This window comes from Scylla paramamosain, chromosome 5 (assembly GCF_035594125.1).
Source record: "Scylla paramamosain isolate STU-SP2022 chromosome 5, ASM3559412v1, whole genome shotgun sequence".
Classification (NCBI taxonomy): Eukaryota; Metazoa; Arthropoda; class Malacostraca; order Decapoda; family Portunidae; genus Scylla; species Scylla paramamosain.
In genome coordinates, this window is record NC_087155.1 from 4,137,165 (window position 1) to 4,149,191 (window position 12,027).

Sequence of the window (12,027 nt, forward strand, 5' to 3'; positions counted from 1 at the left end):
CTTATTTCTTATGTTCTTATGTTCTTATGTATAGTTTTTACTGTATTGTTAGAGAATTGAGCGGCATTTATTAGTAGTTGGTATAAAGTGGGGCTGGCTATTGTTTATTCAATGTTAAGCTTGGTTTTTCTGGACTATCCGTGTTCTCTTTCATTGGTGTTATTTAGTATATGGATGAAAGTGGTATCATTTAATTAGGTAGCTAGTTTTGCCATTACCTTTTTGCCTCTATCGAAGACAAAATTGTTGATTGGTTTGGTGTTAATGTATGTGTGAATGTCTTCTGTGAAGTGTTGATATGGGTACCTGTCATCATATGCAAATCTTAGTGCCTCGTTCTGAATTTTTTGTAGTGAGAAAAGAGCATTTTTTTGCAAGGGTATTTAATGGGTAAGTGAAGCACAGGTATGACACAGGCTTTAACTAGATGTAGCTTGATTTTATGTGGAAGTGCCGAGAATCTTCTCAATGGGGAGTTTTCAGAACTAGTGGTTGTCACCAAGTGGCAGCACAGACACAAACTCTTCTCTCACATACAAGCAATATCAAATATATCTAGTGTTATTCTATTTACATGAAGATGCAATGGGCTTATATAATATACTTTTTTTCGTAATCCCTTGTAAGTAGTAACACAAGTAAAGTCAAAGTCTTTTCATGAACAAATGTATATAAGTTGATTTTCTAGTGAATCGGCATTTAGATTTATTTGGTCATCTTAAGATTTCCAAATGAATACACTCTTGATTGGAAACGCCTTAATCTAGACGACAGTAAACATAAAGGCAACATGTCTGTGACAGTCAAAAGTCCAAATTACATAGATCTCCTTCCTAGTTTATGGAAACGGCAATTTTAATAAAAAAAAAAATTGGCAACTCGAGTGTCCTAGCGATAGTAATGCTGTATCTCTAACCAAAACAAACACCTGACTCGGCCGCCCTGGTTGAACTTAAGAAACACGTTGTTGGACAAGAAGTTGAATGTTGCTGCGGTGCCCATCTCCACTACGCCCTAAGCAATGGATTACGGTAGCTGGACACTACAGTAGCAGCAGGATATGTTTGTTTTGGTTCTCGATTACTTTGCCTTGTCGCTCGCTTCGTGAGAGGGATGCTAAAATCCCCCTCCAAAAAAAAAATAAATAAAATAAAAAACTAGAGCCATATATCACGATGTTACTGAGTAGGTTGTCATATTATATAGTACAGTGTGATTTTTTTTTTTTTTTTCATTGTCCAAATCGATAGTTTTTATACCTGTAATATGCTTTACTTAAGATAATGCTAGCAGTTTACTCGATAACCAAAAAAATGATTAATTTGACCACATTCTCTCAATATTATCCATACCGGATATTGAAAAGTCGATACATTATTTCAATAGTATCATGATGATCAATGTTCTATGCATCTTTACGCACCTGGGATTTACTACAAGCTCTCTTTCCTACAGTTAGATGAGCAGCAACGACATCTAGCGGTTTAGTTCCGAAAACTCCCCATTATGTTAATGCTGCTTGTGCTTTATTTATGTTTATTTTGACTCTGTTTAAGTTGAGACCAAGGATATTGTTCTCTGTTGAGTATGGAATTTCTGTACCGTTGATGGTAATAGGTTCGGTTTTCATAACTGCTAGAGGTATTATTTTAAATTTACCTTGGTTAGTTTTGATCTTCCATTTTTCTTAAGAATTTATCTTTATTATCTCGCTCTCTACCCTTTTGGCCATCATTTTTCGAGATTTGCTAGTGTGAACCATTATTTGTGTGATGTCTGCGTACATTATATTAAGTGATTCATGTGTTAGAGCTGGGATGTCTGTTGTGTAAATTGTGTATAAAGTTGGTAAGAGAGAGCTTCCCTGCGATATTCCGCTTCTTATCTGGTATGGTGGACCATTGAAGTGTTTTATGTTGATATATACTTTCCTATTGTCAAGAAATGTGCAGAGTGACTTACAAAATATTTCAGGCAGCCCTAACTGCAGTATTTTACATTTAAGTCCGTCGTGCCAGACTTTGTCAAAAAAAAACCTTGGCTACGTCTAGTACTACATAGCAATGATGTTTGTTAGCCAATGCCTCGACTGGTTTTTTTTTTTTCTTTTTTCTCTGTGGTGATGGCTAAGGCGGTATCAGTGCCCCTTTTCGCTCTGAATCCGTGTTGGGAGTTGGGTAATTTGCTGATGTCTTCGAGGAAGGATCTCGGCTTTTTATCTAGTATTTTTCATATATTTTACTGGGGAACTCGAGCAGGGAAATAGGTCTGTAATCTAGTGGGTTATTGCCTTATTTATTTTGTTTTGGTATTAAGGTTAACTTCGCTGTTTTAAATTTTGTGGGGAAGTATCCAAGCGAAAGTGAGTAGTTGAAGATGATTATTAGTGTCTCCAATGCATTTGCAGGTAAGTTAAAATTTTTTTTTTGTTAATTTTGCTTGTACCCGGGAGTTGTTTTTAAATTGTTTTACTATGCTTTTCACTTCAGGTAATGTAATGGAGAGTATGATTTGGTTATTTGGTTCAAGCTTTTGTAGATCTGTGGTGATATGAGCTGTACAGAGGTAATGAGGTTTAAAAAAATGTCAATTCTGATTTCGTTGTGTTGGCCGAACGATCTATTTTCTTCAGGGCTGATGTAAAAAATGTTTTTCCACATGTTTCTGAATATGGGTTCTATTTCTCTCTCGGAGTATAGTTTATTGTTGTGTACGAGTATTAAGTAGGGAGCAGTGTTAGTCGTACTGCCTTTGAGTTCATCAATTTCTTTCTAGAACAACTTGTGGCGTTTTGTAGAGTTTTGGCTGTGTCAATCAGTTTGTTCTCCCATTTTGATTTCCTTGTTTCCTGCATTCTTCTTTTAGAGTATTTATTTATTCATTTTTTATTATTATTATCATTATTTTGTATGATTTCTATATGATGGGCGTCCAACCCTGTAGATCTGCTTTATCTTTTTTTTTTTTTTTTTTTTAGGTATGTTTGAGAAATTTAGTGGTTTTATTATGGATAGGTTTTGTAATGGTTCGGGTGTTGGTTTTTGACATGTGGATTTCCATTGAATTTCCAATGATTTTGAACCATGTGTCCAAAGATTGGTCTATTTGTAGCACGTTAACTTTGTCCTGGATGATGGCTTCATTTATGTTTCGTGAAATGTTGGCTTGAAAGTTTTCCCAGTTGGCCTTCTTTAGATTGATTTTATTTTATTTTATTTATTTTTTTTATTTATTTATTTTTTTTTTTGCGGAAGCTGTAGTGGTTAGTATGATGAATATGTGGTCATATGTGTCAGGACCAGCCTTTATGTTATAGTTATGGTATGTTTTGTTGTTACTTAAGATTATATCAGGAGTTGTGTTACTTATACTTGTATAAGTTGTAAAGTGTGGTCCAAGGTGTTTTAGTGTGTTGTTTTCAATCATAGTTTTGAGTCCTTTGTCGACTGTGTTGTTGTAATTATCTCCTAACACATGGTGTTTGGCGTTAAGGTCATTTAGTATATAAGCTGGAATGTGGTTAGAGGCCAGTTTATGGAACGGTAGGTAAGGTCGTCTGGTTGGAAGATATGTGGTCGCTATATTAATTGGGCCTATTTTGGTGTCTATGGTGACCTGTAAGATGTCTGTGATAAAACTGTCTGATATTCTGTGTTTGATGTCGTTTTGTATTAGTATGGCAGTGTCATCGTTCCTTTCATTGCTGGAGTTTGTTTTGTATGATGTATATCCGTATATCTTTAGTGACTCGTCTTCTTTTACTCCTTGACTGTTGAGAAGGATGATGTCTGGATTTTTTAGATGTAATACAAAGATTGCTTTTGTTTGCCCTCCAGTGTGCTACATTATGTTGTATTATTTTAATTGTATTCATTATATTTATGTACTGTTTTGTCTTTGTCTTCTGACATGTTTGGGTGGTGGAGGTGTTCTGTCTACGTGTAGGCCCAGATCTTAGTTTCCTAAAGTTAGTATCATCTGTGATTTTCCAATAACCTTGTAGAATGATTTTGTCATTGATAATGAGATCAAAAATTTCGCTTTCAACGCAGCCGTTGTAGGTGTATATCCGTTTGTATCTCCCCTTTTCGAGACCATCCTTTAATTTCTTGAGGTTTAGGTTTTCTTCAGGCCATCCGGAAGACTTAGAAGTTATTATAGCTAGTCCAATACCTTTACCTATAATTTGATGACTTGTTTTTTTTTTCCACATGGGTTGCTGACATTGGTGTGCTGCTTAGAGAAATGCCCTCTGCTTCCATTTCATTTACTTTGTCTCTACCTGTTTCATCTGATTTGCTTGAATAAGCCATTTCCATAATTTTCCTGCTTTGTGGTGTTTTTGGTATCTTAATTGACGGTAGATTGTTGCTCTTAAGGGATTCTTGAAGGACACTTTCGAATGACCCTGGTTCTCCTATATTGTTAAGGTGAGCGTGGAGTAGGCATGTGAGTATTTTGGTTGGCGTGTCTAAATTTACGATAAGATGAGGTACCGTGATGGATGGAACTTTGGTAGCTTCGCTGTATAATTTTGATGAAGATGATGCACTGAAGTTGCTTTTTTTCTTTTTATCTTCTATTATTTTCTTCCTCGCAGGTCATCTCGTAGCTAAAGTTCTGTGGTCCCCGTTACAGATGATGCGTTTTTTTTTTTTTTTTTCCTCTCTCTCTCTTCGTTGAGGCAGGTAAACCAGGTGTGACCGAGTTCGCCGCGCTCTGAGCAGATCTTATAGTCCTTAGGTTTGTCACATTGATTTGTGTGGTGGTCTTCGATTGTATAGCATTTCATGCAGGTGATTATTTCTGAGGATCCAGTTGTTTTTGGTGATGATTTCTTCTGCGGTGTCGTCCGTGTTGTTCTGGTAGATATGGTTGTCGAGTCTTGTCATGATAATTGTTCTTTTTGCCTTCATTTCTGGAAGAGTGATAAGGTTGTATCCTTTTTCTTTGAGAAGTGTTGTGATATCTTTTGAGAGAATTTTCTGTGTTTTCATCTGTCTTTGTAAGTATAATATATCTATCGCTGATGGATATAATGCGGGAGGTAAAGATATTGTTTGGGGAGAGGATCTGCAGCAATGTCACCTTGTGTTCTCTGCCCTGAGGGTTTTTTTATTTAATTTTCGACTTAGTCATAGTGACTCAGGTGCACATAAAAAATAACAATAAAAATGCCTACTAGGGGCCACGGGCCGACATGCGAACACAGCAAAGGAAAGTAAAGTGAAGAAACCTGCCTATACAAAACGGTTTGGTGGCCCAGTTACTAATAACTGTCGTAACCACTCTGAACCGCGCCTAACCCTGTCAGAGACTTTGACCGACCTTGCAGAGTGGCTTAAGGCAGCCCTCTAAGGACCCCCCTTGAGCACTGCCGGTGGGGTTCATCTTTACCAGTCAGAGGACGCTGAGGATGAAAGGAAATACAGTAGGAGGTAAAAAGAACTGCGCAAGGGTTGGCACTCAACCAAGCGGGAGAGCCCCGTGACTCAGATGCAGTTACCTAGCAAGTGCCGCAGCCGGACAACAAACAGCAAAGCGAGCAAAAGTGCTCTCTGTGTGGTGTGTAGTCCTGTGTCTTGCAAGTGTTTTATGTATGTTTGAACTGATTGGTGGTCTGAAAGCCCCTACTTTTATATTGTCAAGCAGTATTCTAGAATATTCTTAGTTTTTCTAGAATGTGTCTCGAACGTTCTCAGTCTTTCTACAATATTCTTGAACCTACTTTAGAATATTCTGAATCATTCTATAAAATTCTTGTAGATTCTAGAAATTTCTTGATACTTCTACATATTTCTACTGTATTCTAGAAAGTTCTAGAACATTCTGGAAATGTTTACACTGAACAAAATGTTCTAGAAACTTCTAAAAGTGTCTGGTAGAACATTTTGGAAGATTTGTGATTTCTGAAATGTAAGCAAATTCTTCTAGATATGAGAAATTTTTTGCTAGATCTGGTCAGTTCAAGAATGATCTTATTAAAATTAAAAATCTTTGGAATAGTTTATATTCTTTCTTTCATTGTTTTAACTTACTTGCAACATTTCACGATGATGAGGCACGATGAGCTCATTTTCATGGTCATTCATTGATATTCGTGTACAAGTGTTTAGATAAGCATACATACTCGTAGTAGGTTTAAAAGCAATAGGGGAGATCCCCGTACAGAAGTGCAGATAATGATCAGCTCGAATTATTTGAAGTTCTTATATCCTTAATATATACTTTACTATGTATACGAGCATCGCAATTAATTTTAAATGAATGATGTACACAGGGTGTATTTTATTACTGCGCTGTCCAGTGGACGAATAACTAATTCTCTCTCTCTCTCTCTCTCTCTCTCTCTCTCTCTCTCTCTCTCTCTCTCTCTCTCTCTCTCTCTCTCTCACACACACACACACACACATTTAAACAATATGTACATAGAAAAGAAGATTACTCTTCAAAAGGAAGCTTTGGTCTTAAGCTATGAACGAGCACTGTCCCGTGTTATTCAGTTGAAAGCTGCTCCACGGGACGGCTTTGTGGAAGAGAGGAACTGTCACTATCACAGTCACTCGCACCTCCCTCGTCACTGTTTGGCACTGTTACCATCAGTCACTCACAACTCCTTGATCACTGATTTACAGTCACTTTCAGGCACACTATTACACCTCCACTTCAAGGCACTGTCACTGTCAGGCACACTATTACACTTTATGGCATTGCCACTGTCAGACACACTATTACACCCTCGACACTTAATGGCACTGTCACTGACAGGCATTTCCACTTCCCTCGTCACTCCGTGTTACAGTCACTATCAGGCTGATGTGTCCGAAGCCAGACGTGGGCGGCACACTTCATCTGCTGGGAGGACATCCTAGTGACGTCCACTGCTGAGGTGAAGATGTTCCACAGCACCTCGGTGTCGTGAGAGAAGGCACGCTAACATTTTCTCTCTCTCTCTCTCTCTCTCTCTCTCTCTCTCTCTCTCTCTCTCTCTCTCTCTCTCTCTCATTTTGTTGTTGCTGCTACTGTTGTTGTTGCTGTTGTTGTATTGTTATTGTTCTTCTTCCTTCGGTTACAGGTAAACATTCACGTGAGGCACTTGTGAGATGTTCTCATGTCTCGCGAGTAACGTCTGCACGATCACAAACAAAAATGTACTTACCTTTTTGTTCGATGCACGTAGTAACCACTAACACGGGAAAAATAAGAAAGTATGAATAAATAATAAGCAACAGTTCTTAATCATACTTAATTGGTATTAGATCTACACCTGCTATGCACCAACCAGCTTATCTACAAAAGAAAAAGTTAAATTAAGAGATACCAACTTAAATTATAACAAGGAAACAACAGATACTACGCCAGACCCTATATATTTTAACCTAAAATAAAAAATAAAACAATAAAATAAAATACAAGTAGTAAAAAGCGAGCTAACAAAACAAAAAAAAAAAGTGAAAAAGGGAAATAACAGCGGAGTGGCTAACTCGCCGATTCTCCTCTCCCACAATAACACTTCCTTTTTTTCTCTTTGCACTATTCACTCGTCCTCTCCCTCCCCTTCTTTTAACTCCCTATACTTATTTGGAATCACACCATTGAGCCTTTCATGAGCTCAAAAGAGGACTAGGATTATATATATATATATATATATATATATATATATATATATATATATATATATATATATATATATATATATATATATATATATATATATATATATATATATATATATATATATATATATATATATATATATATATATATATATATATATATATATATATATATATATATATATATATATATATATATTTTTTTTTTTTTTTTTTTTTTTTTTTTTTTTTTTTTGACAACCCCTTTTTTAAATAGTTAAGAAAAGAGAAAAAAATCCATTTGATAAAAGTACAGAAAACTTTCGAAATTTTGAGGTGATGTGATGCATGGTATATCATCTTTAGCAACCATTCTTTTATTACCATTTCAGTTTCATCATCTGTATAATTCCATTGCAATAATATTGCACATTAGTAAGGATTCAGCAAGCCGGTAAATGTGGCGGAGAAACATATTTGCTCTGATTTCTTGCACAGTGAACCATCTAGCTATTTATAACACGATTTAATATATATGTCTGATTATTATGATACGCATTTCTCTTCACGACGCCAAAGCAGTGCACCATTTAAAATTTGACAAATTAAAGGAGATTATTCGGAATTCAGTGAAAACAATAAGCCACTGAGAAATACTTTAGTTATACGTATTTCACGAAGCGTAGTGGGCAGTTCTTCTTTGTGCCATATGAACTAGTTTTCTATCATTTATGATTAACTGAAAGATATAGTACTATTTTCATATCTATGTGATCAACTGGTGTATCAAAAAGGTAAGCTGTAAAAGTAAAGTTTGTATTCAGCAACAAATTACAAGAAATATGTGCTGCATATATGGATCCTTTTGTTACCTATAACTCTGACCATACCAATATGAGGATGGGCAACACAATCAAAGCATGCATGAGTACCTAATAGTATTGGAATACATATGCTGCTGAGAACCAACATCAAAGCGAAGAGCCAACCACTGACATGGCACAATAATAATAATGATAATAATGCACCACCAACGAAATTATATTACGACCAATGCAACGTATAAATTGTATGATAGGACACACATGTTCTTATTTCGGCAAACCGCATTCTCTAGCTAATCATTTAAAAGGATTATCTTGTGATGAAAGTAACAGCGGTTGTGGGAACGAATGGCAACCCATGGAAGATAGCAATACCAGAGGCATGAAATATTCTTAGTAAGACATCTTTGATTGGCAGGGAACGAGTATAGAGAAACCTGTTAATTGCTTAGATGATAAATATCCATGTTTTGGTAATTGTCTAGAGTCCTTACCGGGCCTTATTACTGGTCTATTCACTTCAATTCTTTTACACATACCTTCACATGCACCTAAAACATCATTTTAAAGTGGGGGACAAATGCCCCCTTCCCTCTAGTCCAGCAAAATTGGGGACATGTGGGAAGCCGGGGTTTTTGGGTGGGGGAGACATAAATCAGCGAGCGATTTTCGGCCTTTCCACTGCCCCTGTAGGTTAGGTTAGGTTAGGTTAGGTTAGGTTAGGTTACGGTATTGGATACGTTTTAACTATATAGAAAGATCCATACTTGGTGTTGAATGGTGTTTTTAAAAAAGTAAACATAGAATCAATCATCTATTGGTTTTGGATGAGGTGTTTGTGAGCGAGTGATGCTGCACTGGACCTGAAGCTCCTAACCTAACAAACATAACCTAACCTAACCTAACCTAACCTAACCTAACCTAACCTACAGGGGCAGTGGAAAGGCCGAAAATCGCTCGCTGATTTATGTCTCCCCCACCCAAAAACCCCGCCTTCCCACATGTCCCCAATTTTGCTGGACTAGAGGGAAGGGGGCATTTGTCCCCCACTTTAAAATGATGTTTTAGGTGCATGTGAAGGTATGTGTAAAAGAATTGAAGTGAATAGACCAGTAATAAGGCCCGGTAAGGACTCTAGACAATTACCCATGTTTTTGCCGACTTTAACTTTACCTGAGCGCAAATAATAATCATATATATATATATATATATATATATATATATATATATATATATATATATATATATATATATATATATATATATATATATATATATATATATATATATATATATATATATATATATATATATATATATATATATATATATATATATATATATATATATATATATATATATATATATATATATATATATATATATATATATATATATATGTGTGTGTGTGTGTGTGTGTGTGTGTGTGTGTGTGTGTGTGTGTGTGTGTGTGTGTGTGTGTGTGTGTGTGTGTGTGTGTGTGTGTGTGTTGCCTAACTGTACAGGACACGAGTCAAAGCTCATTTTGTGCTGTCTCCATATCTATATTTAATCCAGTTTCTTTTTAAAAGTGTACACTATTTACCGCAACTACCTCTTCCATCAAATCATTCCTTCGTGTGTGTAGGTGTGATGTACGGGAAATGAGCTACCCTGCTTCCACATTTTTAATATGCTATCTTGATTAACCGGGATCTCCCTTAGGCCGAGTGCTCAAAGTTTTTTGGGCATAAATCGAAAACACACACACACACACACACACACACACATTCGAATCCTGGGTGCGGCGAGGCAAATGGGCGAGGCTCATAATGTGAAGCCCCTGTTCACCTAACAGCAAGTAGGTACAGGATGTAACTCGAGGGGGTTGTGACCTCGCTGTCCTGGTGTGTGGTGTGTATGTGGTCTCAGTTTTACCCAAAGATATGAGCTCTGAGCTCTTTCCTTAAGGTAAAGGCTGGTTGGATGACCAGCAGACAACCATAAGTGAATCACACAAATCGTGAATACTCTTGGTATTTATAATTTCACTGTTAAGGTTATTCCATGCATCAATACATCGATAGGAAACTTTTTTTTTTTTTTGTAAGAGGGCCACCATCTAAGGGCAACAAAAATATGAATTAAAAAATACCCCCTTAAATGCCAATTCCCAGAGCATTGCCAAATAGAATGATCAAATAGCATAGAATAAGTGTATTGAAACCTCCCTCTTGAAAGAGTTCAAGTCATAGGAAAGAGGAAATACAGAAGCAGGCAGGGAGTTTTGTCATTTACCAGAGAAAGGGATGAAGGACTGAGAATACTGGTTAACTCCTGTGTTATAGAAGTGGACAGAATAGGAGTGAGAGAAAGAAGAAGAAATTCTTGTCCAGCAATGCCACAAAAGGAAGGGGGGAGGCATGCAGTTAGCAAGATCAGAAGAGCAGTTAGCATGAAAATAGTGGTAGAAGATAGCAAGAGACATTGCAACAATGAGAGAGGCTGAAGACAATCAGTTAGAGGAGAAAAGTTGATAAGGCAAAAAGCTTTTGATTCCACCCAGTCTAAAAGAGCAATATGAGTGGAACCATCCCATACATGTGAAGCACACTCTATGCATGGACAGATGAGGACCCTGTGCAGAGTTAACAGTGGAGGGAGGGGTGGGTGTGAAAAAAAAAACTGGCAGAGATATCTTAGAATCCTTAACTTCATTGAAGCTGTTTTAGCTTAAGATGAGATGTAAAGTTTCCAGTTTAGATTATAAATAAAATATAGACCAGGGATGTTCAATGTAGAAGAGGGGGACAGTTGAGTGTCATTAAAGAAGAAAGCATAGTCATCTGGAAGGTTGTGTTGAGTTGATGGATGGAAGAATCGAATTTTTGAGGCATTGAACAATACTAAGTTTGATCTACCCCAATCAGAAATTTTAGAGAGATCAGAAATCACATTCTGTAGCTTTCCTGCATTAGCTGTTTACTTCTTGAAGGGTTGGATGTCTACAAAAAGACATGAAAAAGTGCAGGGTGGTATCATCAGTGTAGGAGTGAATAGGACAAGAAGTTTGGTTTAGATCACTGATGAATAATAGGAAGAGAGTGGGTGACAGGACAGAACCCTGAAGAACACCACCCTTAATAGACTTTGAAGAAGAAAAGTGACCATCTACCACAGCAGCAATAGAACAGTCAGAGAGAAAACTTGAGAGAGAGAGAGAGAGAGAGAGAGAGAGAGAGAGAGAGAGAGAGAAACCACAGGAGGATAGTTTGGAAATCAAAGCTTTGTGCCAGACTCTATCAAAAGCTTTTGATATGTCTAAGGAATCATCAAAAGTCTCACCAAAATCGCTAAAAGAGGATGACGAAGACTCATTTAGGAAAGTCAGAAGATCATCAGTAAAGTGGCCTTGATCAAACCCATACTGGCAATCAGATAGAAGGTTGTGAAGTGATAGGTGTTTAAGAATTTTCCTGTTGAGGATAGATTCAAAACTTTAGAGAGGCAGGAAACTAAAGCAATAGGACAGTAGTTTGAGAGATTAGAGTGATCACCCTTTTTAGGAAAAGCCTGAATGTAGGCAAACTTCCAGCAATAATGAAAGATAAACTTGGAAAAGTTTGAAT

At 36.8% G+C, this 12,027-nt stretch overlaps 1 protein-coding gene across 7 annotated transcripts in view; it reads left to right on the forward strand.

The window, feature by feature from the left end:
- The first annotated feature begins 922 nt into the window (after positions 1-922).
- LOC135100430 (serine dehydratase-like) overlaps positions 923-12,027 on the forward strand; it is a 53,654-nt gene continuing 42,549 nt past the window's right edge. For 3 of the 7 annotated variants that reach the window (XM_064003294.1, XM_064003303.1, XM_064003302.1), the window contains exon 1: positions 8,234-8,389. The gene's annotated coding sequence lies outside the window, so the exon portion shown is untranslated. Of the gene's footprint in view, positions 1,032-8,232; positions 8,390-8,707; positions 8,816-12,027 lie in introns of those variants that run through there. The other 4 variants (XM_064003298.1, XM_064003301.1, XM_064003295.1 and 1 more) reach the window with 4 other exon arrangements.